At 47.3% G+C, this 15,704-nt stretch overlaps 9 non-coding genes across 9 annotated transcripts; 7 read left to right on the forward strand and 2 right to left on the reverse strand.

The window, feature by feature from the left end:
• Window positions 1-1,282: 1,282 nt before the first annotated feature.
• Window positions 1,283-1,354, forward strand: trnag-ucc (transfer RNA glycine (anticodon UCC)). The gene has a single exon. It is a non-coding gene; the product is annotated as a tRNA-Gly (tRNA).
• Window positions 1,355-4,531: 3,177 nt separating this feature from the next.
• trnad-guc (transfer RNA aspartic acid (anticodon GUC)) lies at window positions 4,532-4,603 on the reverse strand. Its single transcript has one exon. It is a non-coding gene; the product is annotated as a tRNA-Asp (tRNA).
• A 711-nt stretch (window positions 4,604-5,314) lies between these two features.
• Window positions 5,315-5,429, forward strand: LOC132145869 (U5 spliceosomal RNA). The gene has a single exon (XR_009434630.1). It is a non-coding gene; the product is annotated as a U5 spliceosomal RNA (small nuclear RNA).
• A 1,869-nt stretch (window positions 5,430-7,298) lies between these two features.
• LOC132145830 (U5 spliceosomal RNA) lies at window positions 7,299-7,413 on the forward strand. Its single transcript, XR_009434594.1, has one exon. It is a non-coding gene; the product is annotated as a U5 spliceosomal RNA (small nuclear RNA).
• Window positions 7,414-7,699: 286 nt separating this feature from the next.
• trnag-ucc (transfer RNA glycine (anticodon UCC)) lies at window positions 7,700-7,771 on the forward strand. The gene has a single exon. It is a non-coding gene; the product is annotated as a tRNA-Gly (tRNA).
• A 3,177-nt stretch (window positions 7,772-10,948) lies between these two features.
• On the reverse strand, window positions 10,949-11,020 carry trnad-guc (transfer RNA aspartic acid (anticodon GUC)). The gene has a single exon. It is a non-coding gene; the product is annotated as a tRNA-Asp (tRNA).
• Window positions 11,021-11,732: 712 nt separating this feature from the next.
• On the forward strand, window positions 11,733-11,847 carry LOC132145870 (U5 spliceosomal RNA). The gene has a single exon (XR_009434631.1). It is a non-coding gene; the product is annotated as a U5 spliceosomal RNA (small nuclear RNA).
• Window positions 11,848-13,716: 1,869 nt separating this feature from the next.
• On the forward strand, window positions 13,717-13,831 carry LOC132145831 (U5 spliceosomal RNA). Its single transcript, XR_009434595.1, has one exon. It is a non-coding gene; the product is annotated as a U5 spliceosomal RNA (small nuclear RNA).
• Window positions 13,832-14,117: 286 nt separating this feature from the next.
• trnag-ucc (transfer RNA glycine (anticodon UCC)) lies at window positions 14,118-14,189 on the forward strand. Its single transcript has one exon. It is a non-coding gene; the product is annotated as a tRNA-Gly (tRNA).
• Window positions 14,190-15,704: the final 1,515 nt, after the last annotated feature.

Here is a 15,704-nt window from a genome sequence, read left to right on the forward strand (position 1 = left end):
CTCCCCGTCGGGGAAACGAACCCCAGTCTTCCGCGTGACAGGCGGAGAAACTGTCCACTATACTAACGAGGAGCTGCGCATGCTGCTGTTTCTCCCCAAACCGACTCTACTGCACCGACATAACTGAACAATGCATGGCTTTTTCTGACGCTGACACAGCCCTAGCACCGTCAAATTCCGGATGGACCCATCATTAGCTAAAGTCACATAACATTTGGAACACTACCCGTTGCAGGGGTCATTGTTTGGACTTTTTTTAATTGCGCTTTAAACAAAAAGGATTGTGTCAATGCAACTGAACAACATTAATTAGGAACACAGTGCGTCAATAAAGCAAAATGACAGTTAAAGGCATTTCGTCATTGAAATCGATGATGTCATCATTCAGCTAAGTTCAGTTTAAATAGTATCTGTGCAATAATTTGCAATCAAGTCAACGATATCGCTGTACATGAAGTGTCCCCAGATATGCCTGCCAGAGGCGACAGAGGCAAGGAACCAAAACTCGATCGGTGAAAAAATGGAGAAAAAACCCGGTGAGAAACCAGGCTCAGTCGGGGATACAGTTCTCCTCTGGTCAGAAGAAACCAGCAAATCAGCTCCAGGCTGCAGAAAAGTCAGACTGTGCAGAAGAATCATCTGTTTCCTGTGGTCTTGTCCTGGTGGTCGTCTAAGACAAGGTCTTTACAGGGGATCTGTATCTGGGGCTCATCTAGTTGTCCCGGTCTCCGCTGTGTTTCAGGGCCATAGAGGTCCTTTCTAGGTGTTGATCCACCATCTTGTCTGGATACTGACTGGATCCGGGTGACTGAAGCGGCCCACTGATCTGGATACAGAATGGATCTGGTGGCTACGGTGACCTCGGAATAAGGGATTTCTTTAAAAGACTATTTTATTCATATAAGATTTTCTCCAACTTTTCAGATGGAGGCATGAGAAAGAGATTTCCTTGATTGGGCTTGTGGTTATTGGTGGAACGAGGACAGAGCTACATCAAAATGCAATAGCAGAATCAATTTGGCCGTCCGCCAACACGCTGCAGGAAGGCGTGCCACTGGTCATCGTCTGTATTTGCACTCTCTGCGTTTGCGCTGTCAGCACTTAGTGTTTATTTAACTGGCATGGGAAGGCAGCACTTTCTTGTACGTGACAGGATGCAAACTCTGGAAGGCTCTCTTTAGTGACGGGTCCAAACAAAGATCTCATCAGCTCCTCTAGCCCTATCGGCGACTCGTGCACTTCGAGCCTTCTTAACGACGGCGCAAGTGGCTGACTGCTGACTGCGTTGGTGGTATAGTGGTGAGCATAGCTGCCTTCCAAGCAGTTGACCCGGGTTCGATTCCCGGCCAACGCATGTCCTTTGGCTCGGGCTGATGTCGAAGCAGAACTCCTTCTGTGACCTGTGGCTCCTCCCAAAACTTTTGGATGGATTGTTCGGAAGCCGAAAAGAGCTAGCACTCCCCGTCGGAGAATCGAACCCAGGTCTTCCGCGTGACAGGTGGAGATACTGTCCACTATACTAACGAGGATCTGCGCATGTTGCTGTTTCTCCCCCAACCGACGCTACTGCACCGACATAACTGAACAATGCATGGCTTTTTCTGACGCTGACACAGCCCTAGCACCGTCAATTTCCGGATGGACCCATCATTAGCTAAAGTCGCATAACATTTGGAACACTACCCGTTGCAGGGGTCATTGTTTGGACTCTTTTTTTTTTTTTTTTTTTTTTAATTGCGCTTTAAACAAAAAGGATTGTGTCAATGCAACTGAACAACATTAATTAGGAAAACAGTGCGTCAATAAAGCAAAATGACAGTTAAAGGCATTTCGTCATTGAAATCGATGATGTCATCATTCAGCTAAGTTCAGTTTAAATAGTATCTGTGCAATAATTTGCAATCAAGTCAACGATATCGCTGTACATGAAGTGTCCCCAGCTATGCCTGCCAGAGGCGACATAGGCAAGGAACCAAAACTCGATCGGTGAAAAAATGGAGAAAAAACCCGGTGAGAAACCAGGATCTGTCGAGGAGACAGTTCTCCTCTGGTCAGAAGAAACAAGCAAATCAGCTCCAGGCTGCAGAAAAGTCAGACTGTGCAGAAGAATCATCTGTTTCCTGTGGTCTTGTCCTGGTGGTCGTCTAAGACAAGGTCTTTACAGGGGATCTGTATCTGGGGCTCATCTAGTTGTCCCGGTCTCCGCTGTGTTCCAGGGCCATAGAGATCCTTTCTAGGTGTTGATCCACCATCTTGTCTGGATACTGACTGGATCCGGGTGACTGAAGCGGCCCACTGATCTGGATACAGAATGTATCTGGTGGCTACGGTGACCTCGGAATAAGGGATTTCTTTAAAAGACTCTTTTATTCATATAAGATTTTCTCCAACTTTTCAGATGGAGGCATGAGAAAGAGATTGCCTTGATTGGGCTTGTGGTTATTGGTGGACCGAGGGCAGAGCTACATCAAAATGCAATAGCAGAATCAATTTGGCCGTCCGCCTACAAGCTGCAGGAGGGCGTGCCACTGGTCATCATCTGTATTTGCACTCTCTGCGTTTGCGCTGTCAGCACTTAGTGTTTATTTAGCTGGCATGGGAAGGCAGCACTTTCTTGTACGTGACGGGATGCAAACTCTGGAAGGCTCTCTTTAGTGACGGGTCCAAACAAAGATCTCATCAGCTCCTCTAGCCCTATCGGCGACTCGTGCACTTCGAGCCTTCTTAGCGACGGTGCAAGTGGCTGACTGCTCACTGCGTTGGTGGTATAGTGGTGAGCATAGCTGCCTTCCAAGCAGTTGACCCGGGTTCGATTCCCAGCCAACGCATGTCCTTTGGCTCGGGCTGATGTCGAAGCAGAACTCCTTCTGTGACCTGTGGCTCCTCCCAAAACTTGTGGATGGATCGTTCGGAAGCCGAAAAGAGCTAGCTCTCCCCGTCGGTGAATCAAACCCCGGTCTTCCGCGTGTGTAGTGTATTTTCGTCGGCCATGGATCTGAGGAATCACACTGTCTCAGGGTTCTGTTTCCAGAAGAAAGATTTTATTCTCAAGAGAAAATAAAACCGAGAAAGCTCTGCAGAACAGTCTGTCGAGCCTGTGTCGGTTCTCTATTTTATACAATGCTTCTGAAGGCGTGCCCATGTTCAATACATTTCATACATATGGTTCTGTTTATCAACTCTTTTACCTTTCATGGCTGTCTCCAGCTTGCTTTTAGGATGTAGAATTTATTCTAAGTGAAACGAGGAGGCCTAATCATATATTTTGCCTTATGTCAAAATAGGGTGTTCAACTTTACTATATGCTGTATTTTGGTAATGTCTGCACCAAGGAGGTCTGATCATATATTTTGTCTAATGTCCAAATAGAGTGTGCAGATGCACCATATACTATCCCCGTGCACTCTCTGCACATTCCATTCTCAGGCAGGCCTCTACATACAGTCAAAAGCATGATTATAACAGTATAATAACTTCATACATAAATGGCTAGAGTCACATTGATTATGCCTGATTAGTTTACATATTGACCAATAAAAATCTTCCACATTCTCCCCTTTGAGACTTAATAAGTCTCACATTTGATTATTTTTATCCAGAGTGCTACTCCATAATCCAGTCATATTAGTTACACTACCTAGTGACTAAATAAGTCACATTGTATTATCACCAGTGACTAGATTATGAAATTCCACTCTGAGGGATTACTGGACCAAACATCTCTCTCCTAATTTGACAAGGAGGGAGTAAAAGATCCAGTCTCCCTAACCCCTCATTAAAGATAAAACAATGTTCAGCACTTCAGTAAATGCTCCTTCTGGAGCAGTATTAATTGGTATATAAATACAGCATTGTCCCCCAAACATAACACATACTTTTCATTCTTCTTCAGTTTCCAAACAATCTAGAGCTTTTCCATTTTGCTCTTTTCATTATATTTGTTGCATCCAATTGCTCTATATTTTCCCTTCAAATCTTCCTACATCCACATTTCCCTTCTCATAACCTTCAAATTATTCATCTGCCATTACTTGACATTATCTTTCTACTTTTTCTTTTCCATTTCTTGGCCCACATCTGCTCCCAATATTTTGATCTCCGTAGCAGTCCCATCACTATCTCATTCCATATTTGCACTCTCTGTGTTTGCGCTGTCAGCACTTAGTGTTTATTTAGCTGGCATGGGAAGGCAGCACTTTCTTGTACGTGACGGGATGCAAAGTCTGGAAGGCCCTCTTTAGTGACGGGTCCAAACAAAGATCTCCTCAGCTCCTCTAGCCCTATCGGCGACTCGTGCACTTCAAACCTTCTTAGCGACGGCACAAGTGGCTGACTGCTGACTGCTGACTGCTGACTGCGTTGGTGGTATAGTGGTGAGCATAGCTGCCTTCCAAGCAGTTGACCCGGGTTCGATTCCCGGCCAAAGCATGTCCTTTGGCTCGGGCTGATGTCGAATCAGAACTCCTTCTGTGACCTGTGGCTCCTCCCAAAACTTTTGGATGGATCATTCGGAAGCCGAAAAGAGCTAGCTCTCCCCGTCGGGGAATCGAACCCCGGTCTTCCGCATGACAGGCGGAGATACTGTCCACTATACTAACGAGGAGCTGCGCATGCTGCCGTTTCTCCCCCAACCGACGCTACTGCACCGACATAACTGAACAATGCATGGCTTTTTCTGACGGTGACACAGCCCTAGCACCGTCAAATTCCGGATGGACCCATCATTAGCTAAAGTCGCAGTTCTCCTCTGGTCAGAAGAAACCAGCAAATCAGCTCCAGGCTGCAGAAAAGTCAGACTGTGCAGAAGAATCATCTGTTTCCTGTGGTCTTGTCCTGGTGGTCGTCTGAGACAAGGTCTTTACAGGGGACCTGTATCTGGGGCTCATCTAGTTGTCCGATAGGGCTAGAGGTGTTTCAGGGCCATAGAGGTCCTTTCTAGGTGTTGATCAACCATCTTTTCTGGATACTGACTGGATCCGGGTGACTGAAGCGGCCCACTGATCTGGATACAGACTGGATCTGGTGGCTACGGTGACCTCGGAATAAGGGATTTCTTTAAAAGACTCTTTTATTCATATAAGATTTTCTCCAACTTTTCAGATGGAGGCATGAGAAAGAGATTGCCTTGATTGGGCTTGTGGTTATTGGTGGACCGAGGGGACTTTTGTGAGTTTTACTCCTCCCTTTTGGAGTGGGGGGGGGGGGGGGGGGGGCTGACGAAACGCATGTGGGCAGGCGTGGTCACCCTTGATGACCCTTGGCGAGAGTAGTGGTTTACCAGAGGCAGCGCACAGGCCCGAGGGGTCATAGACACAGCTCGAGTTTCTTTTCATTGTCGCACAAATCTTTCGCCTTTTACTAAAGATTTCCGTGGAGGGGAACTTTTGCGAGTGACTTGTATTTTTGGGTGCTCTGCTCACAGCAGAGCTACTTCGAAATGTCAAGAGCAGAATCAATTTGGCCGTCTGCCAACACGCTCCAGGAGGGCGTGCCACTGGTCATCGTCTGTATTTGCACTCTCTGCGTTTGCGCTGTCAGCACTTAGTGTTTATTTAGCTGGCATGAGAAGGCAGCACTTTCTTGTACGTGACGGGATGCAAATTCTGGAAGGCTCTCTTTAGTGACGGGTCCAAACAAAGATCTCATCAGCTCCTCTAGCCCTATCGGCGACTCGTGCACTTCGAGCTTTCTTAGCGACGGCGCAAGTGGCTGACTGCTGACTGCGTTGGTGGTATAGTGGTGAGCATAACTGCCTTCCAAGCAGTTGACCCGGGTTCGATTCCCGGCCAACACATGTCCTTTGGCTCGGGCTGATGTCGAAGCAGAACTCCTTCTGTCACCTGTGGCTCCTCCCAAAACTTTTGGATGGATCATTCGGAAGCCGAAAAGAGCTAGCTCTCCCCGTCGGGGAATCAAACCCCGGTATTCCGCGTGACAGGCGGTGATACTGTCCACTATAATAACGAGGAGCTGCACATACTGCCGTTTCTCCCCCAACCAACGCTACTGCACCGACATAACTGAACAATGCATGGCTTTTTCTGACGCTGACACAGCCTTAGCACCGTCAAATTCCGGATGGACCCATCATTAGCTAAAGTCGCATAACATTTGGAACACTACCCGTTGCAGGGGTCATTGTTTGGACTCTTTTTTTTTTTTTTTTAAATTGCGCTTTAAACAAAAAGGATTGTGTTAATGCAACTGAACAACATTAATTAGGAACACAGTGCGTCAATAAAGCAAAATGACAGTTAAAGGCATTTCGTCATTGAAATCGTTGATGTCATCATTCAGCTAAGTTCAGTTTAAATAGTATCTGTGCAATAATTTGCAATCAAGTCAACGATATCGCTGTACATGAAGTGTCCCCAGCTATGCCTGCCAGAGGCGACAGAGGCAAGGAACCAAAACTCGATCGGTGAAAAAATGGAGAAAAAACCCGGTGAGAAACCAATGCTCAGTCGGGGAGACAGTTCTCCTGACTGACTGGATCCGGGTGACTGAAGCGGCCCACTGATCTGGATACAGACTGGATCTGGTGGCTACGGTGACCTCGGAATAAGGGATTTCTTTAAAAGACTCTTTTATTCATATAAGATTTTCTCCAACTTTTCAGATGGAGGCATGAGAAAGAGATTGCCTTGATTGGGCTTGTGGTTATTGGTGGACCGAGGGGACTTTTGTGAGTTTTACTCCTCCCTTTTGGAGTGGGGGGGCTCAGTCGGGGAGACAGTTCTCCTCTGGTCAGAAGAAACCAGCAAATCAGCTCCAGGCTGCAGAAAATTCAGACTGTGCAGAAGAATCATCTGTTTCCTGTGGTCTTGTCCTGGTGGTCGTCTGAGACAAGGTCTTTACAGGGGATCTGTATCTGGGGCTCATCTAGTTTTCCCGGTCTCCGCTGTGTTTCAGGGCCATAGAGGTCCTTTCTAGGTGTTGATCAACCATCTTGTCTGGATACTGACTGGATCCGGGTGACTGAAGCGGCCCACTGATCTGGATACAGACTGGATCTGGTGGCTACGGTGACCTCGGAATAAGGGATTACTTTAAAAGACTCTTTTATTCATATAAGATTTTCTCCAACTTTTCAGATGGAGGCATGAGAAAGAGATTGCCTTGATTGGGCTTGTGGTTATTGGTGGACCGAGGGGACTTTTGTGAGTTTTACTCCTCCCTTTTGGAGTGGGGGGGGGGCTGACGAAACGCATGTGGGCAGGCCTCGTCACCCTTGATGACCCTTGGCGAGTGTAGTGGTTTACCAGAGGCAGCGCACAGGCCCGAGGAGTCGTAGACACAGCTCGAGTTTCTCTTCATTGTCGCATAAATCTTTCGCCTTTTACTAAAGATTTCCGTGGAGGGGAACTTTTGCGAGTGACCTGTATTTTTGGGTGCTCTGCTCACAGCAGAGCTACACCGAAGTGTCAAGAGCAGAATCAATTTGGCCGTCCGCCAACAGGCTGCAGGAGGGCATGCCACTGGTCATCGTCTGTATTTGCACTCTCTGCGTTTGTGCTGTCAGCACTTAGTGTTTATTTAGCTGGCATGGGAAGGCAGCACTTTCTTGTACGTGACGGGATGCAAATTCTGGAAGGCTCTCTTTAGTGACGGGTCCAAACAAAGATCTCATCAGCTCCTCTAGCCCTATCGGCGACTCATGCACTTCGAGCCTTCTTAGCGACAGCGCAAGTGGCTGACTGCGTTGGTGGTATAGTGGTGAGCATAGCTGCCTTCCAAGCAGTTGACCCGGGTTCGATTCCCGGCCAACGCATGTCCTTTGGCTCGGGCTGATGTCGAAGCAGAACTCCTTCTGTGACCTGTGGCTCCTCCCAAAACTTTTGGATGGATTGTTCGGAAGCCGAAAAGAGCTAGCACTCCCCGTCGGAGAATCGAACCCAGGTCTTCCGCGTGACAGGTGGAGATACTGTCCACTATACTAACGAGGATCTGCGCATGTTGCTGTTTCTCCCCCAACTGACGCTACTGCACCGACATAACTGAACAATGCATGGCTTTTTCTGACGCTGACACAGCCCTAGCACCGTCAATTTCCGGATGGACCCATCATTAGCTAAAGTCGCATAACATTTGGAACACTACCCGTTGCAGGGGTCATTGTTTGGACTCTTTTTTTTTTTTTTTTTTTTTTAATTGCGCTTTAAACAAAAAGGATTGTGTCAATGCAACTGAACAACATTAATTAGGAAAACAGTGCGTCAATAAAGCAAAATGACAGTTAAAGGCATTTCGTCATTGAAATCGATGATGTCATCATTCAGCTAAGTTCAGTTTAAATAGTATCTGTGCAATAATTTGCAATCAAGTCAACGATATCGCTGTACATGAAGTGTCCCCAGCTATGCCTGCCAGAGGCGACATAGGCAAGGAACCAAAACTCGATCGGTGAAAAAATGGAGAAAAAACCCGGTGAGAAACCAGGATCTGTCGAGGAGACAGTTCTCCTCTGGTCAGAAGAAACAAGCAAATCAGCTCCAGGCTGCAGAAAAGTCAGACTGTGCAGAAGAATCATCTGTTTCCTGTGGTCTTGTCCTGGTGGTCGTCTAAGACAAGGTCTTTACAGGGGATCTGTATCTGGGGCTCATCTAGTTGTCCCGGTCTCCGCTGTGTTCCAGGGCCATAGAGATCCTTTCTAGGTGTTGATCCACCATCTTGTCTGGATACTGACTGGATCCGGGTGACTGAAGCGGCCCACTGATCTGGATACAGAATGTATCTGGTGGCTACGGTGACCTCGGAATAAGGGATTTCTTTAAAAGACTCTTTTATTCATATAAGATTTTCTCCAACTTTTCAGATGGAGGCATGAGAAAGAGATTGCCTTGATTGGGCTTGTGGTTATTGGTGGACCGAGGGCAGAGCTACATCAAAATGCAATAGCAGAATCAATTTGGCCGTCCGCCTACAAGCTGCAGGAGGGCGTGCCACTGGTCATCATCTGTATTTGCACTCTCTGCGTTTGCGCTGTCAGCACTTAGTGTTTATTTAGCTGGCATGGGAAGGCAGCACTTTCTTGTACGTGACGGGATGCAAACTCTGGAAGGCTCTCTTTAGTGACGGGTCCAAACAAAGATCTCATCAGCTCCTCTAGCCCTATCGGCGACTCGTGCACTTCGAGCCTTCTTAGCGACGGTGCAAGTGGCTGACTGCTCACTGCGTTGGTGGTATAGTGGTGAGCATAGCTGCCTTCCAAGCAGTTGACCCGGGTTCGATTCCCAGCCAACGCATGTCCTTTGGCTCGGGCTGATGTCGAAGCAGAACTCCTTCTGTGACCTGTGGCTCCTCCCAAAACTTGTGGATGGATCGTTCGGAAGCCGAAAAGAGCTAGCTCTCCCCGTCGGTGAATCAAACCCCGGTCTTCCGCGTGTGTAGTGTATTTTCGTCGGCCATGGATCTGAGGAATCACACTGTCTCAGGGTTCTGTTTCCAGAAGAAAGATTTTATTCTCAAGAGAAAATAAAACCGAGAAAGCTCTGCAGAACAGTCTGTCGAGCCTGTGTCGGTTCTCTATTTTATACAATGCTTCTGAAGGCGTGCCCATGTTCAATACATTTCATACATATGGTTCTGTTTATCAACTCTTTTACCTTTCATGGCTGTCTCCAGCTTGCTTTTAGGATGTAGAATTTATTCTAAGTGAAACGAGGAGGCCTAATCATATATTTTGCCTTATGTCAAAATAGGGTGTTCAACTTTACTATATGCTGTATTTTGGTAATGTCTGCACCAAGGAGGTCTGATCATATATTTTGTCTAATGTCCAAATAGAGTGTGCAGATGCACCATATACTATCCCCGTGCACTCTCTGCACATTCCATTCTCAGGCAGGCCTCTACATACAGTCAAAAGCATGATTATAACAGTATAATAACTTCATACATAAATGGCTAGAGTCACATTGATTATGCCTGATTAGTTTACATATTGACCAATAAAAATCTTCCACATTCTCCCCTTTGAGACTTAATAAGTCTCACATTTGATTATTTTTATCCAGAGTGCTACTCCATAATCCAGTCATATTAGTTACACTACCTAGTGACTAAATAAGTCACATTGTATTATCACCAGTGACTAGATTATGAAATTCCACTCTGAGGGATTACTGGACCAAACATCTCTCTCCTAATTTGACAAGGAGGGAGTAAAAGATCCAGTCTCCCTAACCCCTCATTAAAGATAAAACAATGTTCAGCACTTCAGTAAATGCTCCTTCTGGAGCAGTATTAATTGGTATATAAATACAGCATTGTCCCCCAAACATAACACATACTTTTCATTCTTCTTCAGTTTCCAAACAATCTAGAGCTTTTCCATTTTGCTCTTTTCATTATATTTGTTGCATCCAATTGCTCTATATTTTCCCTTCAAATCTTCCTACATCCACATTTCCCTTCTCATAACCTTCAAATTATTCATCTGCCATTACTTGACATTATCTTTCTACTTTTTCTTTTCCATTTCTTGGCCCACATCTGCTCCCAATATTTTGATCTCCGTAGCAGTCCCATCACTATCTCATTCCATATTTGCACTCTCTGTGTTTGCGCTGTCAGCACTTAGTGTTTATTTAGCTGGCATGGGAAGGCAGCACTTTCTTGTACGTGACGGGATGCAAAGTCTGGAAGGCCCTCTTTAGTGACGGGTCCAAACAAAGATCTCCTCAGCTCCTCTAGCCCTATCGGCGACTCGTGCACTTCAAACCTTCTTAGCGACGGCACAAGTGGCTGACTGCTGACTGCTGACTGCTGACTGCGTTGGTGGTATAGTGGTGAGCATAGCTGCCTTCCAAGCAGTTGACCCGGGTTCGATTCCCGGCCAAAGCATGTCCTTTGGCTCGGGCTGATGTCGAATCAGAACTCCTTCTGTGACCTGTGGCTCCTCCCAAAACTTTTGGATGGATCATTCGGAAGCCGAAAAGAGCTAGCTCTCCCCGTCGGGGAATCGAACCCCGGTCTTCCGCATGACAGGCGGAGATACTGTCCACTATACTAACGAGGAGCTGCGCATGCTGCCGTTTCTCCCCCAACCGACGCTACTGCACCGACATAACTGAACAATGCATGGCTTTTTCTGACGGTGACACAGCCCTAGCACCGTCAAATTCCGGATGGACCCATCATTAGCTAAAGTCGCAGTTCTCCTCTGGTCAGAAGAAACCAGCAAATCAGCTCCAGGCTGCAGAAAAGTCAGACTGTGCAGAAGAATCATCTGTTTCCTGTGGTCTTGTCCTGGTGGTCGTCTGAGACAAGGTCTTTACAGGGGACCTGTATCTGGGGCTCATCTAGTTGTCCGATAGGGCTAGAGGTGTTTCAGGGCCATAGAGGTCCTTTCTAGGTGTTGATCAACCATCTTTTCTGGATACTGACTGGATCCGGGTGACTGAAGCGGCCCACTGATCTGGATACAGACTGGATCTGGTGGCTACGGTGACCTCGGAATAAGGGATTTCTTTAAAAGACTCTTTTATTCATATAAGATTTTCTCCAACTTTTCAGATGGAGGCATGAGAAAGAGATTGCCTTGATTGGGCTTGTGGTTATTGGTGGACCGAGGGGACTTTTGTGAGTTTTACTCCTCCCTTTTGGAGGGGGGGGGGGGGGGGGGGGGGGCTGACGAAACGCATGTGGGCAGGCGTGGTCACCCTTGATGACCCTTGGCGAGAGTAGTGGTTTACCAGAGGCAGCGCACAGGCCCGAGGGGTCATAGACACAGCTCGAGTTTCTTTTCATTGTCGCACAAATCTTTCGCCTTTTACTAAAGATTTCCGTGGAGGGGAACTTTTGCGAGTGACTTGTATTTTTGGGTGCTCTGCTCACAGCAGAGCTACTTCGAAATGTCAAGAGCAGAATCAATTTGGCCGTCTGCCAACACGCTCCAGGAGGGCGTGCCACTGGTCATCGTCTGTATTTGCACTCTCTGCGTTTGCGCTGTCAGCACTTAGTGTTTATTTAGCTGGCATGAGAAGGCAGCACTTTCTTGTACGTGACGGGATGCAAATTCTGGAAGGCTCTCTTTAGTGACGGGTCCAAACAAAGATCTCATCAGCTCCTCTAGCCCTATCGGCGACTCGTGCACTTCGAGCTTTCTTAGCGACGGCGCAAGTGGCTGACTGCTGACTGCGTTGGTGGTATAGTGGTGAGCATAACTGCCTTCCAAGCAGTTGACCCGGGTTCGATTCCCGGCCAACACATGTCCTTTGGCTCGGGCTGATGTCGAAGCAGAACTCCTTCTGTCACCTGTGGCTCCTCCCAAAACTTTTGGATGGATCATTCGGAAGCCGAAAAGAGCTAGCTCTCCCCGTCGGGGAATCAAACCCCGGTATTCCGCGTGACAGGCGGTGATACTGTCCACTATAATAACGAGGAGCTGCACATACTGCCGTTTCTCCCCCAACCAACGCTACTGCACCGACATAACTGAACAATGCATGGCTTTTTCTGACGCTGACACAGCCTTAGCACCGTCAAATTCCGGATGGACCCATCATTAGCTAAAGTCGCATAACATTTGGAACACTACCCGTTGCAGGGGTCATTGTTTGGACTCTTTTTTTTTTTTTTTTAAATTGCGCTTTAAACAAAAAGGATTGTGTTAATGCAACTGAACAACATTAATTAGGAACACAGTGCGTCAATAAAGCAAAATGACAGTTAAAGGCATTTCGTCATTGAAATCGTTGATGTCATCATTCAGCTAAGTTCAGTTTAAATAGTATCTGTGCAATAATTTGCAATCAAGTCAACGATATCGCTGTACATGAAGTGTCCCCAGCTATGCCTGCCAGAGGCGACAGAGGCAAGGAACCAAAACTCGATCGGTGAAAAAATGGAGAAAAAACCCGGTGAGAAACCAATGCTCAGTCGGGGAGACAGTTCTCCTGACTGACTGGATCCGGGTGACTGAAGCGGCCCACTGATCTGGATACAGACTGGATCTGGTGGCTACGGTGACCTCGGAATAAGGGATTTCTTTAAAAGACTCTTTTATTCATATAAGATTTTCTCCAACTTTTCAGATGGAGGCATGAGAAAGAGATTGCCTTGATTGGGCTTGTGGTTATTGGTGGACCGAGGGGACTTTTGTGAGTTTTACTCCTCCCTTTTGGAGTGGGGGGGCTCAGTCGGGGAGACAGTTCTCCTCTGGTCAGAAGAAACCAGCAAATCAGCTCCAGGCTGCAGAAAATTCAGACTGTGCAGAAGAATCATCTGTTTCCTGTGGTCTTGTCCTGGTGGTCGTCTGAGACAAGGTCTTTACAGGGGATCTGTATCTGGGGCTCATCTAGTTTTCCCGGTCTCCGCTGTGTTTCAGGGCCATAGAGGTCCTTTCTAGGTGTTGATCAACCATCTTGTCTGGATACTGACTGGATCCGGGTGACTGAAGCGGCCCACTGATCTGGATACAGACTGGATCTGGTGGCTACGGTGACCTCGGAATAAGGGATTACTTTAAAAGACTCTTTTATTCATATAAGATTTTCTCCAACTTTTCAGATGGAGGCATGAGAAAGAGATTGCCTTGATTGGGCTTGTGGTTATTGGTGGACCGAGGGGACTTTTGTGAGTTTTACTCCTCCCTTTTGGAGTGGGGGGGGGGCTGACGAAACGCATGTGGGCAGGCCTCGTCACCCTTGATGACCCTTGGCGAGTGTAGTGGTTTACCAGAGGCAGCGCACAGGCCCGAGGAGTCGTAGACACAGCTCGAGTTTCTCTTCATTGTCGCATAAATCTTTCGCCTTTTACTAAAGATTTCCGTGGAGGGGAACTTTTGCGAGTGACCTGTATTTTTGGGTGCTCTGCTCACAGCAGAGCTACACCGAAGTGTCAAGAGCAGAATCAATTTGGCCGTCCGCCAACAGGCTGCAGGAGGGCATGCCACTGGTCATCGTCTGTATTTGCACTCTCTGCGTTTGTGCTGTCAGCACTTAGTGTTTATTTAGCTGGCATGGGAAGGCAGCACTTTCTTGTACGTGACGGGATGCAAATTCTGGAAGGCTCTCTTTAGTGACGGGTCCAAACAAAGATCTCATCAGCTCCTCTAGCCCTATCGGCGACTCATGCACTTCGAGCCTTCTTAGCGACAGCGCAAGTGGCTGACTGCGTTGGTGGTATAGTGGTGAGCATAGCTGCCTTCCAAGCAGTTGACCCGGGTTCGATTCCCGGCCAACGCATGTCCTTTGGCTCGGGCTGATGTCGAAGCAGAACTCCTTCTGTGACCTGTGGCTCCTCCCAAAACTTTTGGATGGATTGTTCGGAAGCCGAAAAGAGCTAGCACTCCCCGTCGGAGAATCGAACCCAGGTCTTCCGCGTGACAGGTGGAGATACTGTCCACTATACTAACGAGGATCTGCGCATGTTGCTGTTTCTCCCCCAACTGACGCTACTGCACCGACATAACTGAACAATGCATGGCTTTTTCTGACGCTGACACAGCCCTAGCACCGTCAATTTCCGGATGGACCCATCATTAGCTAAAGTCGCATAACATTTGGAACACTACCCGTTGCAGGGGTCATTGTTTGGACTCTTTTTTTTTTTTTTTTTTTTTTAATTGCGCTTTAAACAAAAAGGATTGTGTCAATGCAACTGAACAACATTAATTAGGAAAACAGTGCGTCAATAAAGCAAAATGACAGTTAAAGGCATTTCGTCATTGAAATCGATGATGTCATCATTCAGCTAAGTTCAGTTTAAATAGTATCTGTGCAATAATTTGCAATCAAGTCAACGATATCGCTGTACATGAAGTGTCCCCAGCTATGCCTGCCAGAGGCGACATAGGCAAGGAACCAAAACTCGATCGGTGAAAAAATGGAGAAAAAACCCGGTGAGAAACCAGGATCTGTCGAGGAGACAGTTCTCCTCTGGTCAGAAGAAACAAGCAAATCAGCTCCAGGCTGCAGAAAAGTCAGACTGTGCAGAAGAATCATCTGTTTCCTGTGGTCTTGTCCTGGTGGTCGTCTAAGACAAGGTCTTTACAGGGGATCTGTATCTGGGGCTCATCTAGTTGTCCCGGTCTCCGCTGTGTTCCAGGGCCATAGAGATCCTTTCTAGGTGTTGATCCACCATCTTGTCTGGATACTGACTGGATCCGGGTGACTGAAGCGGCCCACTGATCTGGATACAGAATGTATCTGGTGGCTACGGTGACCTCGGAATAAGGGATTTCTTTAAAAGACTCTTTTATTCATATAAGATTTTCTCCAACTTTTCAGATGGAGGCATGAGAAAGAGATTGCCTTGATTGGGCTTGTGGTTATTGGTGGACCGAGGGCAGAGCTACATCAAAATGCAATAGCAGAATCAATTTGGCCGTCCGCCTACAAGCTGCAGGAGGGCGTGCCACTGGTCATCGTCTGTATTTGCACTCTCTGCGTTTGCGCTGTCAGCACTTAGTGTTTATTTAGCTGGCATGAGAAGGCAGCACTTTCTTGTACGTGACGGGATGCAAATTCTGGAAGGCTCTCTTTAGTGACGGGTCCAAACAAAGATCTCATCAGCTCCTCTAGCCCTATCGGCGACTCGTGCACTTCGAGCTTTCTTAGCGACGGCGCAAGTGGCTGACTGCTGACTGCGTTGGTGGTATAGTGGTGAGCATAACTGCCTTCCAAGCAGTTGACCCGGGTTCGATTCCCGGCCAACACATGTCCTTTGGCTCGGGCTGATGTCGAAGCAGAACTCCTTCT

The sequence above is a fragment of the Carassius carassius genome, chromosome 8, assembly GCF_963082965.1.
Source record: "Carassius carassius chromosome 8, fCarCar2.1, whole genome shotgun sequence".
In the NCBI taxonomy this organism is placed as follows: Eukaryota; Metazoa; Chordata; class Actinopteri; order Cypriniformes; family Cyprinidae; genus Carassius; species Carassius carassius.